The sequence below is a fragment of the Pollicipes pollicipes genome, unplaced genomic scaffold (genome assembly GCF_011947565.3).
Source record: "Pollicipes pollicipes isolate AB1234 unplaced genomic scaffold, Ppol_2.1 Scaffold_2543;HRSCAF=2982_pilon_pilon_pilon, whole genome shotgun sequence".
Taxonomy (NCBI): domain Eukaryota; kingdom Metazoa; phylum Arthropoda; class Thecostraca; order Pollicipedomorpha; family Pollicipedidae; genus Pollicipes; species Pollicipes pollicipes.
In genome coordinates this window covers 305,526-316,446 of record NW_023596133.1, presented here as the reverse complement: position 1 = coordinate 316,446, position 10,921 = coordinate 305,526, and positions in this window count along the sequence as shown.

The following is a 10,921-nucleotide window of genomic DNA, read 5'->3' as shown; positions in this document are numbered from 1 at the left end:
TGCCATGGACGAGATACGCCCTCTGACTGTTTGTCACGGATGAGATACGCCCATTGATGATCTGTCATGGAAGAGATACGCCCACTGACTATCTGTCATGACTTAGATACACCCACTGACTATCTGTCACGGACGAGATGCGCCCACTGACTTTATGTCACGGACGAGACATGCCCACTGACTGTATGTCACGGACGAGATACACCCACTGAAATACCATAGGCGGGATGCGTCCACTGACAATCTGTTAGGGACGGGGAATACCTGCTGACGATCTGTTAGGGACGGGAAATGCCCACTGACGATCTGTGAAAGGGAGTGTTCCCCATTTGTATGGCGAAATAGCTATCTTAAAGACCTTTCGGTGCAGTTCACAGCCCTGTCCTTTTAAAGGCTTAAGTCCCTCCAGTTTTTGGGCTGCATGCCCGCGAAAGTGGGGAGATCATTTCAAAGTCACCTTGGTATTCAGGACGTCAATAACGTCATTCATATATGTCATTCCATAAGCCATGCGGCTGTCAAGGCCGAGAAAAGTATGATGGTCGAGTCGATCATATCTGGCGTTTGTGAGCGCGATTTCACGGTTTAAAGGCCATCAGTTGGCTCTCAATCAATGTTGTGCAAGATGCGATGACGTAATCAAACAATGACGTATTGAGGGACACATTTACCGAACAGGGAATTGTGCTGTCTCGAGTAGTCTTTTTTCACTTAAAAGTAAACCAATAGTTATAAGTGAGCCTCTTTCTTCATGTCTGATGTTTGGTTCATGCCTTCAGATGTGGAACATTTCCCTTAAGGACGGGACACGTCCACTGACGATCCATTAGAGACGGGACATGCCCACTGACGGCCTGTTAGGAACGGGACACGCACACTGGCGATCTGTTAGGGATGGAACACGCCCACTGACGATCTGTTAGGGATGGGACACGCCCACTGACGATATGTTGGGAACGGGACACGCACACTGGCGATCTGTTAGGATGGGACTCGCCCACTGATGATATGTTAGGGGTGGGGCGCGCCCACCAAAGATTTGTTGAGAACGGGACACGCCCACTGACGATCTGTTGGGAACGGGACACGCACACTGGCGATCTGTTAGGGATGGAACACGCCCACTGATGATATGTTAGGGATGGGGCACGCCCACTAAAAATTTGTTGATAATGGGACACGCCCATGGACGATTTGTCAGAGGCCTCACATACCCACTGGGATGTGTCCCTGGATTTTTAGTTTGAGCGTTTTTTAGCGTATTTGGGAGCCATCTGTGCCTCGCACTGGGTGCCGAAACGCACATTGGAGCGAGGGAGTAAGACCCCCTAAAGACACTAAGCACTGCCATGCGTTTGACGGTCTCCTTCGTGTCGTCAGAGGCTGTGCTCACCGCCGCGCGCCGCCGGTGTTCGGCCGCTGAGACGGACGCCAGTCAGAGCCTGTCTAGACCTGTCACGACGCGGGCCGCGGCGGTCCTGTGTCGGCCGTGTTTGTTTGGCCAGGTCCGGTGGTGGACGGCCGGGCGCCCGCCGGATGGCCGGCGCAGGTGCTCGGACTGGGCCCAGAGCTCTGCCCCGCCCCAAACCCTCAACATCCCTCCCACCCCGCCGTCGGCACAGGCCGTTGCTTAGCGCCTGTCGGCGGTGCTCACCGGTTTGCTGCATCCTGGCGATCATGACGCCGTGGCCTGGAGGGAGCGTTGGCGTGCGGAATGTCAGCACGCTCCATTAGATTAACGGGCTGATACCATCCGGTGCAAGATGAAGATCAGGGAAGTTGCATGCCAGGCCGTCTCGTCGTCGAAGCCAGAGCGAAAGGACGCAGCAGAGGAGCATGACACGCGCCCCAGAGCCGACATAACGTGGGACAACACTCGATGCCGCTCTGCTGAAGGCCGCCTCTCAGCACCCCTCATCTCCGACCCACAGCCGGCCGTAGCTCAGGCCGCTTCATATAGCTGCTCCCATCTGCTGTCGGCGCCACCTGGCGAAAGGTCGTGTGCCGGCGCCCTGACGAGCTGGACAAGGGTCGGCTGGCGCCGCGGTCGTGTGTGGCCCCCCGCGTCGCCGTGGGCGGCGCCGAGCACGTGCTGAGTCGTGCGCAGGTCAGCCGGACGGCCTGGCGGGCGGCGGGCCGACACAGTGTGCGGCAGACTGTCCGCTTGCAGGGCGACACTTCGCTTGCGTCCGGCTCGGGGCCGACACCGCGGCGCCAGTCCGTGGGATGGCTCAATCTAAACAGTGGCAGTGCCGGCGGCGGGCTGTCGCTCCGCCGGTTTGGCCGTGTCGGAACGGCGTCCCTGCCATCACGCGCGAACGTGACGCAGCGGGTCGTAAAATCAGCCACCGCCTCCACGGCAACCCATGGCTGCGCCGCCTGAATGCATTCTTCGTTGGCAAAAACGGCGCAGCCCCGTTCGTTGGGTCGCCCGTCTGACAGAGGGCAGACGCTGCGCTCGGCCCTCCCGAGATGGTATCGGCCATTTGGTAGTGCTATTGGGTTTTTACCGGCGCTAATGTTGCGTTTTTATGAACGCCGTGCCGGCTGTTTTGATGAGATGGGGTGACTAATGTCAAATTTATTGAAAGTAAAGGGGCTGGCAGCGGCGTATTTCAGTTGCGCCTTTCGTTGAGGCCGTAAGTGTTTACACAAGCTGGTCACGGCGGTAGCAGGTGTATGCATAAACGTAGCCTATAGCACCTAATATTTACTTTTGTGTATCCTCTTGGGCGCTCTTGCGGGAGCTTCGCATGTTCTGACGAGTGTGCTGCCCATTCATGACACGCAATGGGGCACCCAATATGTGGCAGACAATTGGGGCTACCCGACACTCTCCTCCCTTCAGCCTGGAGGACACTACTTCCACGCTGGGTCTGTACTCTTTCGCGCTTGGCAGGGAGAAGCCCAAACCCAGCTTCGTAAACCCCCCCCCCCCAAGAACGCAATTCCAGCCTGCTGAGAATAAGGGATCCTGCAGCCGAGAACCCCTTGCCAAAGGCCTGACCGCCTCTCCCCCATCCCTTGAAAAATCCTGCACGCGCCGTATTACGCACAACTATATTTCACTTCCTATTCGTACGTCTCGCGTGTTTGCGTCACTACCTTCCTTGTGTTGTCCGTGCGGCACGTTTTTGTCGAGGCTAGTTCCATGGTCGTGCATGAGCATTCGGAACATGCATCGATTCTTGGTTTTGCCGCCCTTACGCAAGTCGCAAGTACCGTGAGTGCCACGTCACGTGTTTTTCAGCTGAAAGACAAGGTTATTGCAGTGGTGTATCAAATTTAGATGCATTCAGATGTATCCATTAAGTATGGAGTTGTTTTGGATGCAACGCACGATTGGAGGGGCGAAACAACCCATTCCATTTATTGCAGAAACACCAGTATGCCCTAGAAGTCTGTGAACCTACCGCTCCATAATTAACCCGACCATGTCTGAGAACTCCCTCCGTTCGTTCTGCTCCACCATGTTGTTCCTCGGCTTCGTTGGCAGCCCATTTTGCATCGCCGACAGCTCAGACAATCAACGTCATTCAGGCATCTGCACCTCTTGTCTGGGGCAACAACGGGGTCGACACTTATCGATTAATTGCCTTCGCGCCGTCTTTAGCCGGTAGGCAACGACTGAAGCTGGCCGTGAGAGCTTGCGTACGGTGCGAAATGGTGATGAAAACCTGACCCAGGCAGAGGCTTATGGGGTAGATTTGCAGTTCCTTACACTGTACAGTCGCATGTCGGCATTGGTGGTATTAATGGCCATGATGATGTCTAGCGAGCTGTGGAAGTGCAATGAGGTTCGCTATTCCAGCTCAGTAGCCCAGATGCCCGCTGTTCCATGCGTGTCATGTCCAGGCCGAGCGCCGTCGTCGTCACCCCCGCCCTCACCACGCGGCAGACCGCCTCATCGTCTGACCTTCGGCACGATTTAGCGCTTCCTCCATCTCTCGGTGTGTGGATAGAGCCTGCCAGCGTCGCGTCGTCGCGCTGCAGTAATGGGCTCCACGCGTTCCCATAACCCGCCCCATCGCGATGTGTAGCCCATCGGCGATGGTTTACGGGCGGGCGCGGACGCGCGGGCCGGGCGCCGTGCCACCGGATCCGTGACCCGCCGGCGGCGCGGCGGCGCGCCTGTCAGGGTCAATGTCGTGACGGAGCCGCCAGGTCAGGGTCAGCGGCGTTGGTGATGGCGCACCGAAGTGCCGATTTCGGATATCGATGGCGTGCTGGATGTGAAAACGGCGATTTGGAAAATAGTTAAGGCGGAATGGTTATTGGAGATTATCATGGACGCTGCATTCCGCTGCATCATAGACGGGAAGCTGTTTCAGGTATGCGGCAAACATTTCGCCTATGAAGGCCAGATTTTCCAGCCCACACGCTAGCCGAGAGTGGGATAAAGATCACAATCACCACACGAGCACGCGTTCAAGACCGATGGGCTCACTTTTTAGATCTTGACGAGCATCGCCCAAGTAAGGAGCCACTGCCCGGAGCCTCCTCTGGCGATGCCGGAACCCGGAAGCCACGTTCCTTTCGCCTTACATTCCCGCCTAACCTCGCTCCTGCCGTGGTCACGTCTGCGCCTGCCGGCCGCCACGTGAGAACGGGGCGCGCGTGTCCTCCGGCGCCACGTGGTGTCACTGACCGCGCGTCAGCCGCTTGCGCCGCCGAGGGATTTATGTCGGATGCGTGCGCGGGCAACGAATCAGCGAAACGGTCTGGCGAAACAAGACGAATCGGCTTCATTAGGCGCGCAGACTTACGCCGACGGGCTGTCCGTCGGCGCGCGGCGCACGCGCGCGGCCCAGGTACGGCCCTCACGGGGCTGGCGGAGAGGATCAGCTGAGCGCCCGGCCGGCCGGAGCCAGCGCCAGCAGCGGCGCGGGATAGCGATGGGCTGTGTCAGCGCTGCGCCTTCGGAAAGCTGCGCCGTTAGATTGGTGGGATGCAACTCACCGGAGTGGAACAACATGGACGAGGGGATCACTGATAAATGCTGATCTTGTTCTCCGTTGTTCAAGTGTTTTCCTTGTCCTGGTACCTGTCCTCGGTTCTCACCCCCACCCCGGACTCTACAATTGCGTTGGGTCTTTCTTTTTCCTTTCCGTCTTCGTGTTGAATTCTAAAGAATTGTTCAGTTGCGGCTGACGCTTCTTCCCTTTTCCATGTCATGATGTTCCTTATTTTCCACTATCTTCTCCTATTTATTTTCTAGATATTTATATAGATATTATATATAATTAAGATATATAATATATAACAATATATGTATATTATATATAATATAAATTATATATATATATATATATATATATATATGTATATATATATTTGATACGCATATTCTATTAATATTCGTATGAGGGTAACTCCTGTGACCGTGTCTCCCTCCTAATTACATTCCCTCCTCTGTTCATCGCCTAGCGTTACTAACGTCCTGTGGTCGTGTCTCTTTCCTGATCCTCTTTCCTTCTCCATTGATCCGCTACCAACGCGGACGTTCCAATTGCCCACAAAGGTCCGTCTCCCGTGGTCGGATCACCTGAGCCGTCGAGGTCACGCCACGGACCGGCGCCGACCACCCCAGCGCCGCCCGCGCCGCGCCGTCCGACCTGTCGTGACCTCCGGTGACCTGTGGCGTGTCAGCGCCCACCGCCGTCTCCCGACGATCAGCGATGCATCACGAAGCTCATTCAGGTGTCACGTGACAGCAGCAGGACCGTCAGCGGCCCGTCGCCGGCTGTTTATCGGTCCATCATCAGCCAAGCGGCGCAACTGCGGCCGCGGGCGCGCGCGCGGATCTTTCGCCGGCCGTCCGAGTGTTCGGCGGTCTGTCGGCCAGGTCAGCGGTTTGTCGACATGGTCAGTGGTCTGCCGGTCTGGTCAGCGGTCTGTCGGCCTGGTCAGCGGTCTGCCGGCCTGTTCAGCGGTCTGTCGGTCTGGTCAGCAGTCTGTCGGTCTGGTCATCGGTCTGCCGGCCTGTTCAGCGGTCTGTCGGCCTGGTCAGCGGTCTGCCGGCCTGGTCAGCGGTCTGTCGGTCTGGTCAGCGGTCTGCCGGCCTGGTCAGCGGTCTGTCGGCCTGTTCAGCGGTCTGTCGGTCTGGTCACCGGTCTTCCGGCCTGGTCAGGGGTCTGCCGGCCTGGTCAGGGGTCTGCCGGCCTAGTCAGCGGTCTGTCGGCCTGGTCAGCGGTCTGTCGGTCTGGTCAGCGGTCTGCCGGCCTGGTCAGTGGTCTTCTGAGGGATCTGTGATCTCAGCGCTAAGCCGATGTGCAGTTTCAGTGCTAGGTTGTTCTCTTGTGGTTAGAGTGATTGGTGACTTGCGGAACAGTTTAATCGAGGATGCCCAATAATTTGCTCAAGGCGACCATGTGAAATGGTTTCATGCCTTGACTTCATGCCTTGATTTCATGCCTTGGTCTTCGCTACCGATGATCGTTTGTTTTCCAAGTAACTTTATTTTTTCCTTTCGACACGCGTGGTTAGAGAACTTTGGCCAGCGTGATACCTTTTCGTAATCCTTCCATTTATTTTCAGTTTTATCTGTCAGTTGGATTTGTGTGTTTCATGCCTCCCTTAGGTTCCAGCTTGATCCCCCAATCGTGCTCCCTCCCAAGGTCAGTATGGTCCACCTAAAAGTGTGGTCCCTGACCTTGGGGCCAATAAGACGTGAGACGTCACACCAGTGTCGTCCACGATCTACCGATCAAAGTGATCTGTGATCCTCCGATCAGTACATTTTAATCCCAGACCGCTGTGATCCGTGAATCCATGATCCACACAGCGGGTGGATATTCATAACACGCTTTCCACATCAGAAGGATCTACGATGCCCATGCCATATTGTGATCCATCGGCAAGGATCTATCTTTCCGATCGATCCGTGATGTTTTGAGTGCTTTCAACCGTGCAGTGCAAACAGTGCGTTCCGGACAGATTGTTCGTGATCTCCGGCCTGGGTGAGCGGTGGTCCTCCAGTTAGGAGGACATCTGTGTTCCCGGTCTCATCAGTGAGTGGTATTGTTACCGAAGATCATGCTTTAAGCTTTGTTATTTTATGTGAGTACTGCTGCCTCATGCGTTTGGCAGACTGGGAATGGCAGCTACGAGCGCTTAGCTTTACAGTATTAATTATTCACTTACTTGCACAGTCATCCCTGCGCGATGCGCCCCCCTTAGCGAACATCAGCAGCTAACGTTTAATTTTACTCCGCATGCGTGTAGGCGTCCTGTATCATTTCATTGCATCTGCATCATCATCACTACATTCATAAGGGACTTATTGTCGGAACTCCGAACCTACCCATTCTCGAAGCGAGTTATCTGGAACAAATGACCGTGACATTTGCTTCTTCATCTCGTGTTCAGCAGGCGCGGGTTTTTGGCACGCTGTCTGACGGTGGACTACTTAGCGGGACTCACGACAGTTCTTTGTAAGTGTGGGAGTGCATGCAAATGCCGCCTGTATCTGATTAATTTCAAAAGAAGAGCAGACACAAAAACGCCGCACGTGCGTCAAAGGCTATGCAGTCGTCAGGATATCAGGACGATCACTTGCCGTTTTTGTAGGTTTGAGGGCGCCGTACGGTTGTGGATGTGGCAGGGAAAAATCACCTGCTCGCATAGAGGGAGAGTCTGCGGGTCCTGCGGGCCTGTGGTCTGGGGATCTGAGAATCTGCGGGTCTGCGGCCTGAGGATCTGAGGGTCTGCGGGTCTGCGGCCTGCGGATCTGAGAGTCGGCAGGTCTGCGACCTGGGGATCTGAGGGTCGGCGGGTCTGCGACCTAGGGATCTGGGGTTCCCAGGTCTGCGGCCTGGAGATCTGAGGGTTCCCGGGTCTGCGGCCTGCGGATCTGAGGGTCCGCGGGTCTACGGCCTGGGGATCTGAGGGTCGGCAGGTCTGCGACCTAGGGATCTGGGGTTCCCAGGTCTGCGGCCTGGAGATCTGAGGGTTCCCGGGTCTGCGGCCTGCGGATCTGAGGGTCCGCGGGTCTACGGCCTGGGGATCTGAGGGTCCGCAGGTCTGCGGCCTGCGGATCTGAGGGTCCGCAGGTCTGCGGCCTGCGGATCTGAGGGTTCCCGGGTCTGCGGCCTGGAATCTGAGGGTTCCCGGGTCTGCGGCCTGGAATCTGAGGGTTTCGGGTCTGCGGCCCGGGGATCTGAGGGTCCGCGGGTCTGCGGCCTTGAGATCTGAGCGTGTGCCTGGCTGCGGCCCGAGAATCTGAGGGTCTGCGTGGCTGCGGCCCGGGGATCTGAGGGTTCCTGGGTCTGCAGCCTGGAGATCTGAGGGTGTGCGTGGCTGCGGCCGGGGATCTGAGTGTCCCCGGGTATGCGGCCTGGGGATCTGAGGGTCCCCGGGTCTGCGGCCTGGAGATCTGAGGGTCCCCGGGTATGCGGCCTGGGGATCTGAGTGTCCCCGGGTATGCGGCCTGGGGATCTGAGGGTCCCCGGGTCTGCGGCCTGGGATCTGAGGGTCTGTGTGGCTGCAGTCCGAGGATCTGAGGGCCCGCGGTTCGACCGATGGTACCGATTGCGGGCTACTGCCGGTGGATCTAAGAAACGAATTCACCACGACAAAATACGTCAACGATTTAACGAAGATTGACATCTTCCCCTGTAGTTTGACCAGATGACCGCTCGCTTGCTGTTTGGATCCATGGCGTTATCCCCTTGAGACACTTTTGGGCAGGTTACGTGGTTAAGGACTGCCTCATTACAGCTTACTCCGTCGTTAAACATGAGTGGCTCAATGAAATGGCGACACGTGACGCATGACAAACCGATCGAATAAAGGTCGCAGAAATGTTTCCGGACAAGCTACTCATTTGTGAAACACTGCAAAGATGAAGGCCCATGAAGATTCCATGATGTGATGCGACTTTTGGGTTAATACAAATCGAGTCATCCCGGAGCTGCGTTGCCGGACGCGACTGCACAACGCACACACATTTTCCACAATATACTTACACTTAGACGTGTGAAAATGCCTTAGGTCGCTGCGTTAACATGCAGCCGTCGAATTTTGTGGATCCCTTACCGAGTGCTCGCGCTCGCGCGGTCCTGACCACCCGCCATAAGCCGTCCGCCGTCACATCGACGTTGTCCCCGGTGCGGCGTCCTGAGTTCCCCGCCCCGCTATCAGCCCCAAGTACACACTGGCCTCCGAGGCCCGCACCGGCGCTGAATCATATCACTGGAAGCTGTTCCCTTTGAATGTGCCGCATCCAGCCAGCGGGCAGTCTCCGCAGATAGCTGGTGTTTGAAATACCTCAGAGGCGTTTCTGAGCGGCCGCAGTCTGCTCAGCGTTTTGGCTGCGACGACAGGCCCCAGGGGACCCGGATGACACCGCCTTTCGTGGTTGACAGGCGGACAAAAACAGCTCGCCGGCCGTGCCGGCAGAAGAAAGGACCCGGCCCTAACCAAAGGGAGGAAGTTTGCTGAGTAAATGGAGGACGAAAACACGGGCTCGGAATGGTGTTCTTCTGCTGACTGTGCCGAGGAGAGGCAGTGAGCAAAAAATGGAACAACACAAAGCCTCGGACAGGAGAGGAAAATGGGAAAACGGAAGCGCCGGAGTGAATAAACGACTATTTTTCCGTCACGGTCGACGAATAATAGCAGTTATGAGCGGAGTCCAGCGCTTTTAGCAGTATTTTAAAAGAGAAATGGAACCCATATTTATAAATACAGGCTTACACCAGATGATTTAATTACGCTCTGCTTGAGAATGCGGTGCAGGTAAAACTGACAAATCTCATCGACAAGACCAGCTAGTTAAGTCTTTAACAAGGCTCACTACGTTACACTGAGAGCGGTTTTCTTTCGGGAGTGCTGTCGGTGTAGTGTTCGTGGTCGCACGTGCCGAAATGTTGCTAACTTCTTTTGATGGCGGATCCAAGGTCAGGGCATTTGCTCAGAAAACAATGGCTGCCTGGCCTCGGCCACACCCACACGCTGATATGCTCGTGAGACATAACGCTAACGTCATCGTCACGCTAGCGCATCCGCTTTTGTTGAAACATTGCACCGCCACGCTCCAAACTTCTGCGATGTGCGCGTAGAGCTGTTCTATTGTAAATTACGACGCGTTGGTTAAAGCCTCACTGCTGGCGAAGTTGTACTACAAGACACTTTGAAGGATGCACAGAGCAGCTGGTTGAGATCGGCTGGTAACAATACAATAGTACGTGAGGAGCGCCTATGCTGCTGCTGAATGACACATAACAAACATACATCTCCGATTAGTAACAACAAACGCGGCGGATGGACGCCCGGCGCTCGACGTAGAAAAACAAGCGTGTCTTAACTCGGGCCACCGCTCGGCCCAGGGATGTGGATTGTACTGGCATGCGGCGCTACAAACAATACGGAGGTAGATGGTAGGGCGTGGAAGACTGAAAAGCTCCATCAGCATTCACATTCAACATATATGCGACGTGTCTCTCTGCTTTCATCGCCTCTGGGTACCTTCAGCCACTTTCATCTTCGCGCGCTAACCCACTCCATTTTATGTCACAACAGCGTTCGTCTCCGCTGGTCCGTTAGTCTGCTCAACGACCGAGCTGTCGCTCACGCAGCGTGTTCTCCGACACTGTAGCCAGCCTACTGACCGATCCGTCTCCTCATTCCTGCCCCTCGAGCAGCTCTTCTCGTCTGACCTCCCTGACAGGAGCTGGAGTGATACAGCGCTGCCCTTTCTCCGTTGATCCCTTCAGAAGCGTGCCGGATTTTGATAACTCAGCCGACAGGCCTCTCCTGGCTGACCAGTTCCAGCGGCAGCTTGACTGATTCTGGGGCTTCGAACGTTACCACCTCAGTGAGTCGACCGTCTTCTGGAACCGCTCGCCACCTTCTCCAGTCCACCAATTCTCTCAATATTTGCATGCCTATGCTTCCACTATCCAGACGAGGCCTCCACCGG